At 45.7% G+C, this 15,560-nt stretch overlaps 1 protein-coding gene across 10 annotated transcripts in view; it reads right to left on the bottom strand.

The window, feature by feature from the left end:
• The window catches only part of ESRRG (estrogen related receptor gamma), a 408,522-nt gene that overhangs the window by 392,731 nt on the left and 231 nt on the right, over positions 1-15,560 (bottom strand). Inside the window, exon 1 of one of the 10 annotated variants that reach the window (XM_056357267.1) lies at positions 14,751-14,769. The exons of 2 other annotated variants lie outside the window; for them this stretch is intronic. The gene's annotated coding sequence lies outside the window, so the exon portion shown is untranslated. Of the gene's footprint in view, positions 1-12,286; positions 12,306-14,280; positions 14,301-14,470; positions 14,548-14,750; positions 14,770-15,560 lie in introns of those variants that run through there. 7 more of the 10 variants (XM_056357261.1, XM_056357276.1, XM_056357275.1 and 4 more) reach the window with 7 other exon arrangements.

Genomic DNA, 15,560 nt, shown 5'->3' with positions numbered 1-15,560 from the left:
TTGATTGTGGGTCTAGTCTTGATATTAAGGCTCCAACTAGACGAAGATTGAAGGCAGTGAGAGTTTTGGACCATATAGGAGCATGCCTGATCTGAAATCCCACTTATTTAAACAATTAATTAGAACATCTTACACTCTGCTTCTGCTAAGAGGTCCCTGAGTGCTCAAGCTACCTGCAGTGGTGGGGTGTCCTGGCTCTTCCCCGCTGCTGTCATTACAGGGGAGCTACTCATCCAGTGGGGAAGGTGTCTTTAAATCCCTGAGACGACAGCACAACAGGCGCAAGAGGAAATCTCAGCGCACAGCCAATACAATGAAATGAAGGATCCTCTATGGGAATTGGTTAGTAGCACCAATGTTTAATATTTGTCGTAACAACCACCGACTGTTTTGTTTTTTGTTCTAACAATGTGAATTATGCATTAAACATTAATACAAGCGAGTGTACTTTTCTTTTGATCTTCAAGCGTAATCATTTCTAATGAGAGTTTATACATGAGCACTGAAACAAATCCCTGAGTCATGTGAATTTACATTGGTTTTACTCTGTGGGAAAGATATCCCACATGAGTTACTCACGTCTGTAAAACATAACATACTTATAAAATGGGGAAAAAAAATAATAAATAAAAGCTTGCATTTGGCTGTTGGAACATAAATACCTGCATAGACATTTGGCTTGAATGCTAGCGGTAATGCAATGTTAAAAAGTTAATTTATCAGAGATCAGGATTCGGGGTGGGGCCCTCACCTAGATCCAGGTCTGCTCAGAATGAGCAAGCTCACCTTTTAGCTCCTGCAGGCTGGCTTCTGACAGGAATCAGGCCTGGTGTCAGAGGGATTTGGACCAACTCTTAAGTCACGGATCAGAATTTGGCTTGCTCGATACAGGCGAAAGTTGCTGAAGTGCCAGCAGCGAATAGTAACATTGCACATATGTAGCAGACAAAGTGGAGAGTGCTAAGCAGCACCTTTTCCCATGCCCTGGCAGCCAGCTGCGGTGCAAGGCTGACCTGCTCCGGACCCACTCTGGAACACGCTCAGCCATGCCTGATACCTGCTCTTCTCCGTTTAAATCAGTCACACACATGGCATTCTGTAAACACTATGGATGGTGTGACTGCCAATGCAGTTATTTAAAAAACAAACAGAATCTAAACCCTTTTCCCATTTGCACGCTACACAAATATTAAAATAACCAGCAGCTAACAGTCCACACTTAAGCAACCATGCTGTACGTGCGATGTACGTACAGCATCCTGGGGAAGTATGGGTACAAAACCGTACATGATGGGCCTGATTCATGGGGATACAGGTACTGACTACAAGATTTCCAAAATTCCTCATGCCTTTCCAAAACAGATCTCAAAGCCAAAGGTTTCAGGAGAGGAATGGCTGCCAAGAAGGTGTTGCGTTTAATGGCAGATAGGCTCTATCTGTGATTCAGGTCATATCTCAGGAATTCTCAGAAGCGCATGAATGTATTTTAATGTATAAGTGCTAAAGAAGTCCTGGAAGCCAGAGATCCAGGATTACCCCACATAATTCAGTGTTCTCACAGGAGGCTACAGCCATGCTCCCTGCTGCTGCTTTTCTCTAGCCTGAATAACCTTAAAAGCTGATGGTAGAGCTTCAAAAGGAAGAGCGGAAGAAGCCTATGCATAGAATAGTCTATAGAGTAGAAGAAGAGGAAACATGAAACCCTTCATCCCTGAACTTGAATTCTCTAACTGCTATGTTTTATAAAAAGACAGAGGAACTGATACCATTGCAGTTGAGAAGAAAGCACCTGTGACACTCCATTAGGGAACCCCAACACTCTTTGTATGAATTAAGTCTTCCCTGAGGTTGCAGAACTTCACCTGGCATGTTAAGTCAAAAGATGAATAGGTCAATATCGGATCTTAAACAATTTTGAACTGAAGGACCTCAACTACCTCAACTCCTTCTAGACCCTGCTTGAAGCACATTGACATTATCCAGCTTTAAAAGTTCAGCGAGTCTTTGACTTTTCAAAATGCGTAAGTACATCCCCAGGCACACACAAAAAGCTGTACTTGCAAAGATGTAATAGATATAGGTAGAAAATGGCGCGCGGAAGCACGTAAGGAGGACTGTCTTAGCATCAGTCAGGGTGACAAAGCCTGTCGGACCACGGGTTCCCAGGCTGTGTACACAGCCCTGGAATGCCTGCTGGAAACACTCCCTTGTAATTTAGCTCATTTGGTGTGCGTGAAAGGTGCTAGTTTCTAGAGTCCTTAGTGAAATGTGCTGATACTGAACCCATCCTTCCTCTTATACGTGCAGACCTATAGCAGGTGGCCAAGAGGCCAATGGGAAGGAGAGGGGGCCAGTTCCAATCCAGTTGTTCATGGTGGAAAACGAGAAAAAAAGTGAAAAGATCTTATTCCACAGACCAATACATTTACTTACGTTTAACTGCTTAACCCCAGTCAGAGCCCTGAATTCCATGACTATATATGAACGTCATGGTGTGGTGAAGTCTTATTCAGTAATTAGCTGGTCAGAGCCACAAACCAGAAACCAGATACACAGCCAGTGAGAGCTGACAGCTCTTGTGAAATCTGCGGGGTCACACCAATTTATGCTAGCCGGGGATCAGGTCTTCAATTTCTAACAAAAAAAAATGGAGAAACTGCATTTTTTCCGTGACATTTTGGTCATATTACATAGCAATAGCAATAAAACAAAAAGTTATAAATATTTATGTAGCTAAGACAGAAGCAGTACCAATGCAAAATCTTTAGCAATTAAATCCTACAACCACGTTATTACATATGTCAGCGTTGGAGCCATGTGGATTACTGCTTAACTTTGGGGCAGCAAGGTAAGCTCATTTTCTTGCCTCTGTCTTTTCAGTCACCATTAGGGCTGCAACCTTCCCATCCTCCTCATGAGCCAATCTCCCCGTGCCACCCCCAGGGAGAGGGGGAGAAGTTACACCATAGGTGTTTTTTCCACGGGTGGATGCCTGAATGCGAAGGGAAACAACTGGAATTTTAATGACAATTTTGAGACTCTTAAACTAATTTCTGGGTAGTGCAGAAGTTAGTGAGGCTTGCTGCTGCCAGGAGCTGCATGCTCTCCTCTCCAGCTGATGTTAGCAGGATTACATGTGCTCAACTTTTTGCAGAAATAAGTCCCAGGTCCTCGTCTCGTGCCACAAAAGGCAGGGCAAGAGACCTGCTGCTGTCAGGCTCAACCGAGCTGCCCCAGTGTCAATGCAGAGCAATTTCTACAAAAATTAGGGTAACTGCTCTGGATTTACGCTACCAGAGATGTGTTCTCCTTAGGTATTTATAGCATAGTAGCATTGTTCAGGGTAAGATGGTAAGTTTGTTAAGTGCTGTACAAAACATTGCATCAGATAAAGTTCCTGCATCCAAAAACCCTACAAAAAAGATTGTGCAGGGAGCGTGTCAAACAACGGGATTTCCTGAGAAGAAAGTACAGCAGTAATTGCAGCAAAGGCAGCCAGCTTTTCCTACATGCAGGGTAATGATAATTCTGCCAAGGAGGCAAGTTGTTTATTTCCTTTTTAGCTACAGTATTTCCATTGCGTTATGGAATCACAGTTTGTTAATAGCTTACAAACATCAAGTTTATAAAGCTTTAGAAATCTGGTCATATCTAAGAAATATGTACCAATTGATATTAATCTCTATAAAAACATGTAATAGGGTTGGGGTTTGTTTGGTTTTGAGTTTTTTTAAATAAGTTTAGTAAAGGAGGGATAATTTTTGGTCTTGTTTTTGTCACCTTAGTAGATTCAAGAAGGAATATAAAGGATAGTCCCCAAATGCGTGTATATCTACTTGTAGATAATGAAATGGAAAATAGAAGATGCTTCAAAGTAGTGCAAGTTGTTTAATCTGCTCTGTAATTGGATGGCAGAGTTTCAACCATTTTCACCAAAACAAGGAGACCCACTGCAGAGCACTGTCTTTTCAATTTTGGGCTAGACAATCATAGGCCCGAATAGGTCACGAAAGGGTTCAGCCTTCCCCGAGTTACCCCTCTGGTCAGATGGCAGCACCGACTGAAAAAAGACAAGAAAAGAGGACAGACGCAGCCACCTGGCATCGCCGCCTGGCACAGGGAGCAGCAGGCAGGGCAGGAGGGAGCTGGTGCCCAGCCAGGTGTGGCAGGGCTTAGAAGCCAGGCTGCTGAGCCCGTGCACCCCGCAAACGGGCTGCTGCGGGGGAAGGCACGGAGAAGCTAACGTCGGGAGACTGCTTCCTTGTGAACAGCTCTGCATCCCCATCGGCCTGCTCCCGTGAGATGGCTAAGCGTGCCTCTGAAGTGGCTGAACATTTTCAGGCTGGTGTTGAGTACGTTAGTGCCTGCGTCCGCCAGCATGCTGCAAGGCATATGCAAAACATCAGTGCTGGACATATTCTTCAGGTTCCCTTCCACTGAAGCCAGTTCTCACTTTAGGTACAGGAGAATTAAAAGAAACGTCAGGGAGACTTATACCAAACCAGATTTTCCTAGCTGACTAATACTACTCTTCATATGCACTACCCAGAGTTTAGTTGTGTCAATATTTTCTCTATTCACTCATTTCAACCAAGGTAATTTTACTGCGGGCAATTTTCTTCACTGTGCTGTTGGATACTGTGGTACCGTTCATTGCAGTAGAGTAATTTTACTAGTTAGGACACCTCACTATAATGTTTTGCTACTAGATTTCTGCTGAGAAGTAGAGACACTAACTCACAAACACCCCATCCAAGTCCTTCTGAAGCCATCCTGAGAACTTCAGTGATCCCCGTGCTAGGTCCCTATGTTTGTCAGGCTTGCAGGCAACCTGAACAGCCATCTCAGCCCCTGCTCTGAGCCCTTGGGACAGGGGTGTTCAGTTAAGACTACAGCGAAAGAGAAAGCATGGCCACAGTAATTATTTTAATAGCTGTTAATGTAAAACCATATTCCTAAACCTTACTTGTGACAGCCAGATGCATGGTAGGATACAGGATTTTGCCTGACAATTTTTTTTCTCCCTCCTCTTTCATATGATTAATGACTTTTAAGAGACTGGTGTATTAATTTCCAGTTGTTAGGAGGCTGTTGCTCTACAATTCCTACGTGTATGCATAGGATACCCCATTGCTGTCTAAGTTACCAGGGCTTCCCAGAGCTAACATCCAGAAACTATTTTTTCTTTTCCAGCAGTATATGCTGCTTCTTGGAACAATTCTTTAGGTACAAGTCCAGCAAAAAAGACCCTTCACTAGTTTCCACTACACCTCGTTTTTTCTCTCTCAGCTTTGTGCTGCTGCAGAGGATGCACAGGGTGCTAGTTTTCCTCCCCGTGGCCTCAGTGCAACAAATTGCTATGCAAGAGCAATTGCAGCCCATTTCAGGTAATTCCACTGTTATACACACCAATACAGGAGTTAACATTCAAGAAGTTATGTGGGTACTGGAAAGACAAAGTCTTCCAGTCCTCATATGGGTGACCATAAGGTATAAGCTTTATAGACATTTGATGAATGAACCGTTGCAGTTGCCACTAAATGAAAGTGTGTCACAAAGCTCTCGAGGAAACAGTTGGAACAAGGTTTTAGTAGTATGTGAAGGCATCGTAAAATGCATGGGCTTTATGAGGCTACAACGTGTATGCAGCAGGTGCATGCAGCCTGCTCTGTATTCCTAAATCCATCACCAACATAACATTGGGAACCTGGGCTTAGGAGAGTCACTTCTCTCTCCGTGCCTCAGTTGCCATATGAAACAGGCTTATGAAAGTATGAAAAGTAAGGCTTTAGGTGTGAAAGTAGGGCTTATGTATTTGATACCCCTTGGATGAAAAGATCAAATTCACTCATTAAGCATCAAGTATTATAATCAATCACAGGCTTACCATGCCTGGGTTACCCAAACATTTTGAACTATAATGTCAAAATGAGCCACTCTTAAAAGTTAGGTGTGGTTACAGAAGCTCCAGGCTGTGGAACATGAATCTCAGTGATTTTAGTGGATGCGATGCCAAACTTACAGATCAGGTGAACTTCAATGTGATTCTGAAGATATTAACACCCCGTGACAAGTCTGCATCTTCTACCAGTTCAAGAAAGATCTGTGCCAGTCCCATCATAGTCCCTAAGTTATTTTCCCCCCAGCTTTGAGTATTTTTCTACAAATGCTGCTTGCTATGAAACAAAAAAAATCTATCAAAAATGCCCCAACCCCCCAGCATTTAAAGGTTGAATCTATTTGCCTGTTTTTCCTCCTAAGGAATATTTATTTTGACATATTGATGAAAATTTATTTGCTAGGCAATGGGTAAAGAAACTGAGAAATAATTCAGTTACTATGGTCACTCTCACTTAACATGGGTCTACTGCTGGTGATCCTTCCTTACATAAACGGAGTTATGCTTAAGGAAGGGGGGATACTACAGTTTCAGTAATTTCTTCATTCTACCAATACAGCCCGCTTCTGACCCAGAAAGTTCCTCTTTTATGTGGCATAAAGCAAGTTTGTCTACTTGAGTAAATTTTTCCCTGGCTGTGATGTGATATATATATACACACACAAACACATAGATCTATATGTGTGTCATAGATGGATAGATATCTCACTTATTCCGTTGGAAAGATGTTATAACACATAAGAAAAGGAAAACCATAAAAGTACAAATTTATCTACTGAGTGTACAAGAGAAGCTGGTATCACCCAATTTAGAAGTATAAGCTCCATTTATTTCTGTTTCTTCCCTGAATACACCACTACCACCTACCCCAGAAGTACCTGATGTCAATAGCAGTATATGTATGTGTACAGCTGTAAAATCTTTTGATTTCCATGTATCAGTGGAAACCCTCACTGGATTACTGTATTTTTCGCCATACGTAAAAGATTCAATCTGCATAAAAATATTTAATGCTTTCTACTGATGCAAAGATATCATATGAAGAGCTCCAAGCATCCTTTGAACATGGAGGAGTCACTATGCTGTATCCCACTAAAATACATACTACTTCCAACATTTTTCAAGCAGACAAGATAAACAGAGAGGGAGAAGGGAAGACAATTATTCAGAGAAAATCCTAGCTAGAAACAGAAAGATTTTTCTAACTTATAATTCAGAAGTCTGCACTATTTTCATTCCTTGTTTAAAGTTCTACGTTTTTAAATTTCAAGCATATTTTAGATGCCTCGCTTTTGTGAATATAAAAATATGAATAAGGAAAAAAAAAAAAAAAAAAGATGTTAAATACCGATCTAATTTGTTCAGTAAGCATTGACTGATAAACATACACACAGAATTACCTAGTTCAGTTCTGTGTGAACATTTTCCTAACTGGAAGAAAATGTGCAAGTTCCTCACTCATTTTAACAGTCGTCATTAATGGACATTAAACTTAGCAACAGTTCTTTGGCAGCTTCCCAAGACTGACACCAGCGTAAGGATTTGTATTTGATACAAGTGAAACAAAAAAAAAAAAACCCAAATCATTGTTATCCTGTATTTGGATGAGGGTTTGAAAAAGTTAAACACAAAATATCAAATACGCTGCTTATGGATTTGGTTAACTGATTCCAGGGGGGAGGGAGGGTGTGGCGTAGAACCTACTAATATGTGATAAGAAATACAAAACTATTATACAAAAAAAATTTGGGCCTGTAACTGTAGCCTTCAACAAAGACGACTATATTACTCGTATGTGTTTCTGCACAACAAAACCAAAACACTGGCTGGGATTTCTGAGCATTTCCACAACCCAAACAGTAAGAGGAAGCTATTCAAAGTCACGGGAGTCTTGGCATTAACTGCAACAGAAACAGAACGGAGCCTTTATCTTAATCAGTTCCTTAAAATGAACTTTTATTGATTTATCACCTTTTCTCCCTCTGTGCTTAGAGCCAAAGTCACACATTACCGATTTATGTTCGAAAAAATAGGCAATAACATATTATTCTTGCAAGTATTTTGAGGGAGGGACATTGCATGTATTATGCCAGTGCTGTACCTTGGGGTCATGAGTCACTAAGAAAACAGAGATAAATACTTATTCTTGTGCTTCGAATAAGAAGCCTTTTGTGACAGAATATAAATATGGGGAAGTAATTTCTAAGTTTATTACTACTGTACTATTCACTAGCTATGACAAATTTCAAAACAGATGGAATACTTGGGAACACATCATTATCATCAGTTTTTGTTGCAAATGTATTGACTACATTCTGTCAAGACCCTAAGTGTACTCCTAAACCTGCATGATGAAATGGGCTCTGGGTCTCTCTATACAAGACATAACAGTAAAAAATGCCCCAAAAGCCACCAATCTAAATAATTGCTATTTATTCAGCAACTGTATCTTAGCCAACATGTACCACTACTTATTACTGTTAGTGGTAATTTTACACACGTAGTAAGCACGTAAAGGCCCTTGCAAACAACGTTCAAAAGCCCGAGATTTGCATTATTCTGAAGGCTTTTTTAGTTTTATTAAGTATATACCTATAGAATAAAACATGGGCATTTATAAGAAAAAATCTTTTAGATTTATTAAGACTGAGGTAAACTAATAAAATAAATACAGTATTAAAGCTGTTAACCATCCATTCTCAACATAACTGCTATGGTTATATGCTCTCCTTTCTGGCAAGATCTAATTTTCTGCAGGGATGTCGAGGGGACTGCTACTCTCCATTTTCCTAAAGTTAGCACACCAGCATCTGCTAAATGCACCACGACACACTGTTTATCTTTGTTGTAAACTTAAGGCTTTTCCATTTAAGAACTGTATAAACGAATCAGTATTTATTCACACCTGTGCCTAAAGGTATCTATTATAAAGCACAGAGTGCTCATTTTTAATTTCCTCCTTGCTCTGATTTTATACCATATTCCTCTGCACCGATGCTGTTCAGAGCTGCTTAGATATAACAACAAGTGCGAGGAAAGTAAAAATTAAAGCAATGTTAGGGTTGTTTTCCTCTCATTTGCTCCAAGCGTTTATCAACAGACAAAGGTGATAAAAAATCAGAGGTAAAAGGTCTTGCCTGACATCTCATTTAAACTCGGTAGCTTAGCGAACTACTTCAGTTCAGTACTTTTGTCCCCTGCTCCAAAAGCCAAGACAACAAAATCCCAAGCCATTTTTGTATATTTAGATTTGCCCTCTGAAATCCAGTGCAATACTTAGTAACTTGTATTCAACGTCAGAGCCTCCAAGGGAAGTAGCAGGGGGTTGTCTGTTTTTTAAAAGATATATATAAGTTTCTCATCTATTGAAAGGAAATCTATGTATGCCAGTAAAAAGCACGAGCAAAAGGGGAAGATTAATTGACATGTGGATAAATGCAACCACCTTTTCTTCAGTGGATGCTTTTCAGTCAGAAATTAATTTTTCTTATGCTGCAGAAACCCTCTGTTTGAACAAGTACCCACTAACATGGCTTGGCCCTCTAATTGTCACCATTACCGAGACAGAAGCAACCGTTATTGATGGCACACAGCATTGTGTAAGATCCATTTTTCCAATTAAATTTATATTTTTCCTCTTCGATAGCTGCTTTTATTTAGTTCTGAACACAATTACAGCTGTACCTTTGTTAACTCCTGTGGCGGCAAGTCATTTGTTGAAACTGTTGCTCTCGGTAACATTAGCTATTACTGATTATAGTATTGCTTAAGGCAGATTCCTTGTTGTAAATGGCATTGAACATTTTTAGCTGGATATTGCAGCAACACATTATGAGCACTGAGATATAAACAGAATAGTAAGTAACGCAGCCGACCTCTGGATTTAAGCAATAAGCTAGTAGACTTGTGTGCAGAGACATACTCAGCTAGAAAATCGAACTATCACCAAAGCATCCAACACGACGCCCGTATCTTTCTCTACTTTGCTAGTGACCTATCATTACATTCAACTGTGAACGACACTCCTAAATAATAAAGGTCAAAGTTTTCAAGGACAGATTCTGTGTTTCAGTTTCCAGCTTGAAATACCTAAAGCTGGTATTTTCCAGTTGCAAGGTTCCCAGACTTCTCACTGGGATTGTATCCCCTCAGCATCGGGAAAAAACAAAGCCAGAAGAACAGACCCCACATCACCTCAAATCAAAACCTGTTTCATTTGAAAAATCAATCCTGGGGTTTAACATCTGCCAGAAGAATGGTATGATCCCTATTAGCATATGCACATTGACAAACCCCCGATCTAAAACTGATTTAGTCAACTCCTAGCTCATGTCACCTTATTTCTCAACTTTGTTTTGTTTCATATCAGAAAAGTGTATAGAAATTCTGGAAATTTGTCTCACCATAATAAACAGTTTTAGCCTTTTTAATGTAATACAAAGTACTGTGGAATATAATCGTTTCTAAAAAATAATTTTATATGATCCCTACATAAATATTTACTGTTTTTATATATGGGCATTGTCTTGATTACAAGAAATATGAGAATTACATTCAAGCAGCTTTTTAACACGCCGAAGTGCTACATTCATCCATTATATCCTCAGTTACAAAGGTGGGAGCGTAGCTGTCAGGGAAGTCTGCTGGAGTTTGGGACTCAAACCTGGCTCTGTCTGTAACCTGTTGTGGCCTGCTCCCATGCACCAGACTAAAACTTCCTTTTACATCACCTTTCCTAATACCTAACTCACCCAAATGTTTTCCTACTTTAATATATCGGGGGAGAGGGAAGAATTCTGTGCTAACTGGTACTTGCAAAGTTCAGTGATTTCTTAGTGAAAGGTAAAACAAGCTTTAGTTCTTTAGCATTTAATTACGATTAATAAAGACAGGATAAGGCTGTACATATTGAACCGACCGAAGAGGTTTTCCTTTTCGAAGGAAGCTGTGTTCCATTTGTCAATACCAAACCATGCTGCAATCTCCCATTAGCCATGCTAAAGCTGCCTTTTAAGCTGCGCCATTGCTCTGTGAGGATATTCCATCTGCTTTGAAAGTAAACACCAACTTGTTTAACTCCTGACACTTCACCAGAGCCCTGCCACGCCAGCAGGAAAACCACCGAAAATAAAGCCATGAAGCCAAATCCATGCTGGGTTTGTGCAACTCAAACCAATACACGTGCCCTAAAATCGAACATTCAGAAATCCTCTCCGTGACCTACAGCCTCGTCTCATTACAGTATGTTCAGCGATTATTACGGGGTTTTTTTCCCCTTTCCCACCAGAAAGGCCGGTAGGGACAGCTGCCCACCGGGATGCTTTCCCCTGGAGGAGGGGGTGCATGGTCCCCAGGGGTGCGCGGTGGCCACGGGAGCCCCCTGTCCCCTGTGCCCCAGCAGCAGCACGGCCCGCTGCAGCGCGGCTCGCCGGCCCCCGGCGAGGGCAGACAAAGCCACGGGATTTGGGGAACGGCTCGTAGCCCGAGAAGGGCCCCCCGCCTCTTGTCCCTGCTCCGGCATCCACTTACTGTAATTCCTCAGCTTTCAGCAACTTTCCTCCGCACCTCCAACCCCCCGGGAAACTTAGGGCAAACGCCGAGGAAAGGGAGAACAAAGGGGCAAAGAACAAAGAGCCGGGGAGGGGAAGGGGGGGAGGGGAGAGCTCCCCCCGTTCGGGTCAGCCCAGGGACCCTCCCCGCGCGCCGTGCCCCAGGGGCAGCCCTGCCCGCCCCGCAACGGCTCCTGCGGCTGCCGCAGCGGGGGACCCCCGCGGGGCGTCCCGGCCCCCGGGTGGCCGTGGGTCCCCTGCCCTGGCCATGAGCCCCCCTTCCACACACAGACAACCCCGCACACACCCTGCGAGGGCTTGCTCAGGTCTGGTTTGTGCCCGGCCGCGAAGCGCTCGCTCCTGCCGTGCCCTCAAAAGCAACGATGAAATAAGTCGGGGAGAGAGGGGGGGCTGTCCCGCTCCCCCCCGCCACGCAGCCGTACCCTCCCCCTGCCCCAGCCCCGCACCGGGCGCCCGGAGCATCCTCGGCGGGTCCCCGCAGAGGCAGGGGTCGTCCCGCTCCCCCGGAGCGCAACACGTGCCCGGCCCCGCGCGTCCCAGGGCCGGGGCCGCTCCAGGGGGCGGCTGTCGGGGCTCCTGGGGACCACGAGAAACCAGCGAGCAAGACGCCGAGGCAAGGCAGCCTTCCCGTTTAGCTACAGAGGTCCTGTCGCCCTCACAGCAACGTTAAACTTTTGTTAAAGTGCCACTAAGGACCATTTTTTAGATGCTCCTCTCCTCTCACACCCCCTCTTACCGAATGCGACCCTTCCGCAAACCTCCTGCTCCCTCTGTCAGCAGTTAAATGCCCTTGAAAAACTGCAGGTGCCCGCGTTACCTGTTGCTACGCGGCCCCTGCCCTCTTATCGGGGGGCAAGTAACTCTTTTCCCACGGTGACCGTGCTGTGCTGGCTGTGAGAGCCCAGCCAAGGTGTTAAGCCCCGGGTGGCTGCGGGCAGGGGGCGGGGGGCTCTGGCAGGGCAGGGGGCGCCGGGGGCACCCCCAGAAGGCGGGAGCGGCGCCCGGCGCGGCTGCCTGGCCCCGGGGCGAAGCCAAGGGGGTGGGAGAGCCGAGGGCGGCGGGGGGGCGGGCAGGGGAGCCACCGTGTCAGCGGGTTACCAGGGCCACACGCGCTAAATGCCATGCGGCAGCCACCTTTCAGAGAAGGACGGGGAATTACCATTATTCTTCTCGGGCAGGCGTTTCCAAATTGGAGTTAATTGACGCGGTTCTTCATTTGAGCAATAAGAGAAGAAAATTCGAGCTTTACCCAACAAACTTTTAGGAGGGTTTGGGGTTTTTTCTTTCTTTCTCTCTTTTTTTTTTTTTTTTAATTTAAACTAGAAGCGAGCTAATAGAACCTCACTTTCATGAAGGCGAAATTAATCTAGCCCTTAACCGGGAGCGGAGTGGGGCAGCGGGCGCGGTGCGGAGGCGGGGTGCGGTGCAGAAGCGGTGCCGAGCATAAACCGGGCCGGGCGCCCTCTGCACCACCCCCCGCGGGACAGAGCCCCCTCGTCCCGCAAGCCCCTGCCACGGGCAGCCCTCCTTAGCGAAATCAGAGACAAGTGGGGAAGGAGATAACCAGTTTGCAAGCCTGAGGCTTGCAGGTGAGGAGCGTGAGGTACAGCTGTAACACGCGTTTGCGTGAAACGCTGCCCGCGAACGGGAGCACAGCCTGAGCCCAGCCGGTGCCCGTAGTGAGCTAAAGCCAACTGCTTGCCTTCCACGTAAAAGGTTTCGCAGAAGGGGATGAGTCTGTTTTTGTTATGATTTAATCAAATAAATTAAAGGAGAAGGGTAAGGATACGCCCCATTTGGGACTTAAAAAAAAACAAAACACAAACAAAAAACCCAACAAACCAAAAAAGGCTTTAGTTTTGAGGGACGCTTTCTGTCCAAACCCTTTTCTGCTGTACAGAGCAAAGAGAGGCTCTCGGCGTCCACTCATCTCATTACTGCTGGTTGTTTGGGGTTTCTCTTTTCCTTCTAATGGAGTAACCTTTCACAAGCGATTGCAATTTCGGGGGGGGGGGGGGGGGGGGAAAGGGTGAGTAGGTGCCAAAACAAGCTGGGGGTGGGGCAGAATTTTGCGTTTCAAGCAATTTAGCAGGCAGCAATTCTGCTTACAGCAGAAAGGTAGGTGGATACTTGAAAACATCTTCCACCGTGGTGTCCTACTTTAGCAATTCTAATTAAAACAAGGTTTAAAAGATGCAAAGAAAGAGCAAGCTCCTTGCTTTATTTCCAATGGGCGTGGGGGCTCCCGTCAGGCACAAAGTGCTTCCAGCTTGTTCTAACGTGCACCTTTGTTTAAAAGAAAAAAAAAAAAATCAAGCTCGTCCTCTGATTTCAACTAATGTATTTTTAACTGGATTTCTTTCCTCTGCTTTGTGTGATCTGATACCTACCGTGTAGCCCTGGCCCACTTTCAGCCCTGCGGGTGCCCTGTATTGTGTGTGTGTGTCTGAAAGAAAAGGGGAAAGTCTTCCACCTCACACTCCTGTGCCCTATACCTGTGCTGGGGAACTGACTCGTGTCCAAGCCAGTGGTCAGCAAAACGCGGAGCCTATTCCTGCTCTCGCCGCCTAACCCGAGAGGAGCCGTGACTTTGTAGGTCCAGCCTGGCTAGCAGGGCTCTGACCGGCCGGCACCTTGAATCAATACAGCAGCCGGTTTTCTGACGCTTCTTTTCCACGGCTGCTTATTGAAAAGGAGGCTTTACTGCCACCTATAAATAGCGCTGCGTCCAAGTCACTTTTCTTTTATTCCTTTTTTTTTTCTTCCTCCCCCCCCCCTCCCCGTAAAGCAGCAAAGTTATAACCAAGATACCGCGAGTTCTCCTGGCTCTTTTGCGGGGGCTCGGCTCCGGGGGGCCGTGGTGGAGGTCCCGGCACCAGGCGCGGCTGCGCTGCAGCCCCTGGGGGGAGGAGTGGGCTCCGGCGGACCCGGGCACGCACCGGTTGCCTTTGAACTTTGTTCACAGGCATGTGAGGGAGAGGAACAAATACCGATAACTCACCGTGCTCTTTGGCTTTCCAGGTGTAACTCCGTCTCTCCCTCTTCTTTGTGTATAAATGAGCAGAGGTTACATCCCGGGCACACAGTATAATGCCCTGGATAACCCCGACCCTGTTAATTTAATGCTACGCTAACCTGAGAGTGTGTGATTGGAGCTCAAGTGCTGCTTTGGAAAAGCGCCTCTCCATGCTGGAAGCAAATTCGCCTTCTCTGCCCACACCCCTCCTTTCCACGCGAAGAGTCTCCCAGCCCTGCATTCCTCCACAAACCAGGACACCTACCTTTTCCAGAGCCACGTTGCCTATTACAGATTTCATTTTCCCCCGCTCCGGAACCAACTGTGCAATTTCTTAGACCCACGTGCGGAGCCGTGCCCTGCCCGCTGCGTGGGGCTCGGCTCCACGCACCGCGCCGCGGGCCGGGGCTGCCTGAGGGGCGCAGGGCGCAGGCGGGGGGCAGGGGCGCAGCCCGGGGCGGGGGGGGGGGGCAGGGGCGCAGCAGCAGTGTGCGGGGGCCGCGCTGCCGTCCGCGCCGGGGAAGGGGCGCTCCCCCGTCCCCAAAATCGCACGCACAGCCCGAGGGACCGGGCTGCTCTCCCGGCTCTTTCTACCTGCCTGCACAGCCGGCTGGCGGCTGGCGGCCAGTACTGCTGTACGCGGAGCGATCAAACCCCCTTATCCCCGCTCTCCTTTTTTTTATTATTATTATTTTTTAAAATATTTCCTTTTCAATTCCCCTAAGTGGGGTTTGATGAATACAGCTTGTTACCCGCGCTGATCCCAGAGTAATAATCGTCAGGGGGTCTGAGCGCTCCAGGAAAAGCAGAGCGGAGGAAGAGGGAGGGATACAATCTCCGTTATCTCGCTGTTACTAATTCCCAGCCGGCTCGGACTCGGGGGACAAGGCGATCGCTTAACAAACCCTCCTCCTCTCCCTCCACCACTCCTTCCTTCCTTCCTCTTCGCCGGCACATTTTCTCCCCCGCGCTCGCCCACGTTTCATTCCTCCTCTTCGGGAGGAATAAGCCGTGCAAACTCAAACTAAAAAGAAGGGGAAAAAAAAAAAAAGGTGGGTGGGAGAGAGGGAGACAG

The sequence above is a fragment of the Falco biarmicus genome, chromosome 12 (assembly GCF_023638135.1).
Source record: "Falco biarmicus isolate bFalBia1 chromosome 12, bFalBia1.pri, whole genome shotgun sequence".
In the NCBI taxonomy this organism is placed as follows: Eukaryota; Metazoa; Chordata; class Aves; order Falconiformes; family Falconidae; genus Falco; species Falco biarmicus.
Note: the sequence above shows the minus strand (reverse complement) of the source record. Positions and strands in the feature narration are given on the sequence as shown.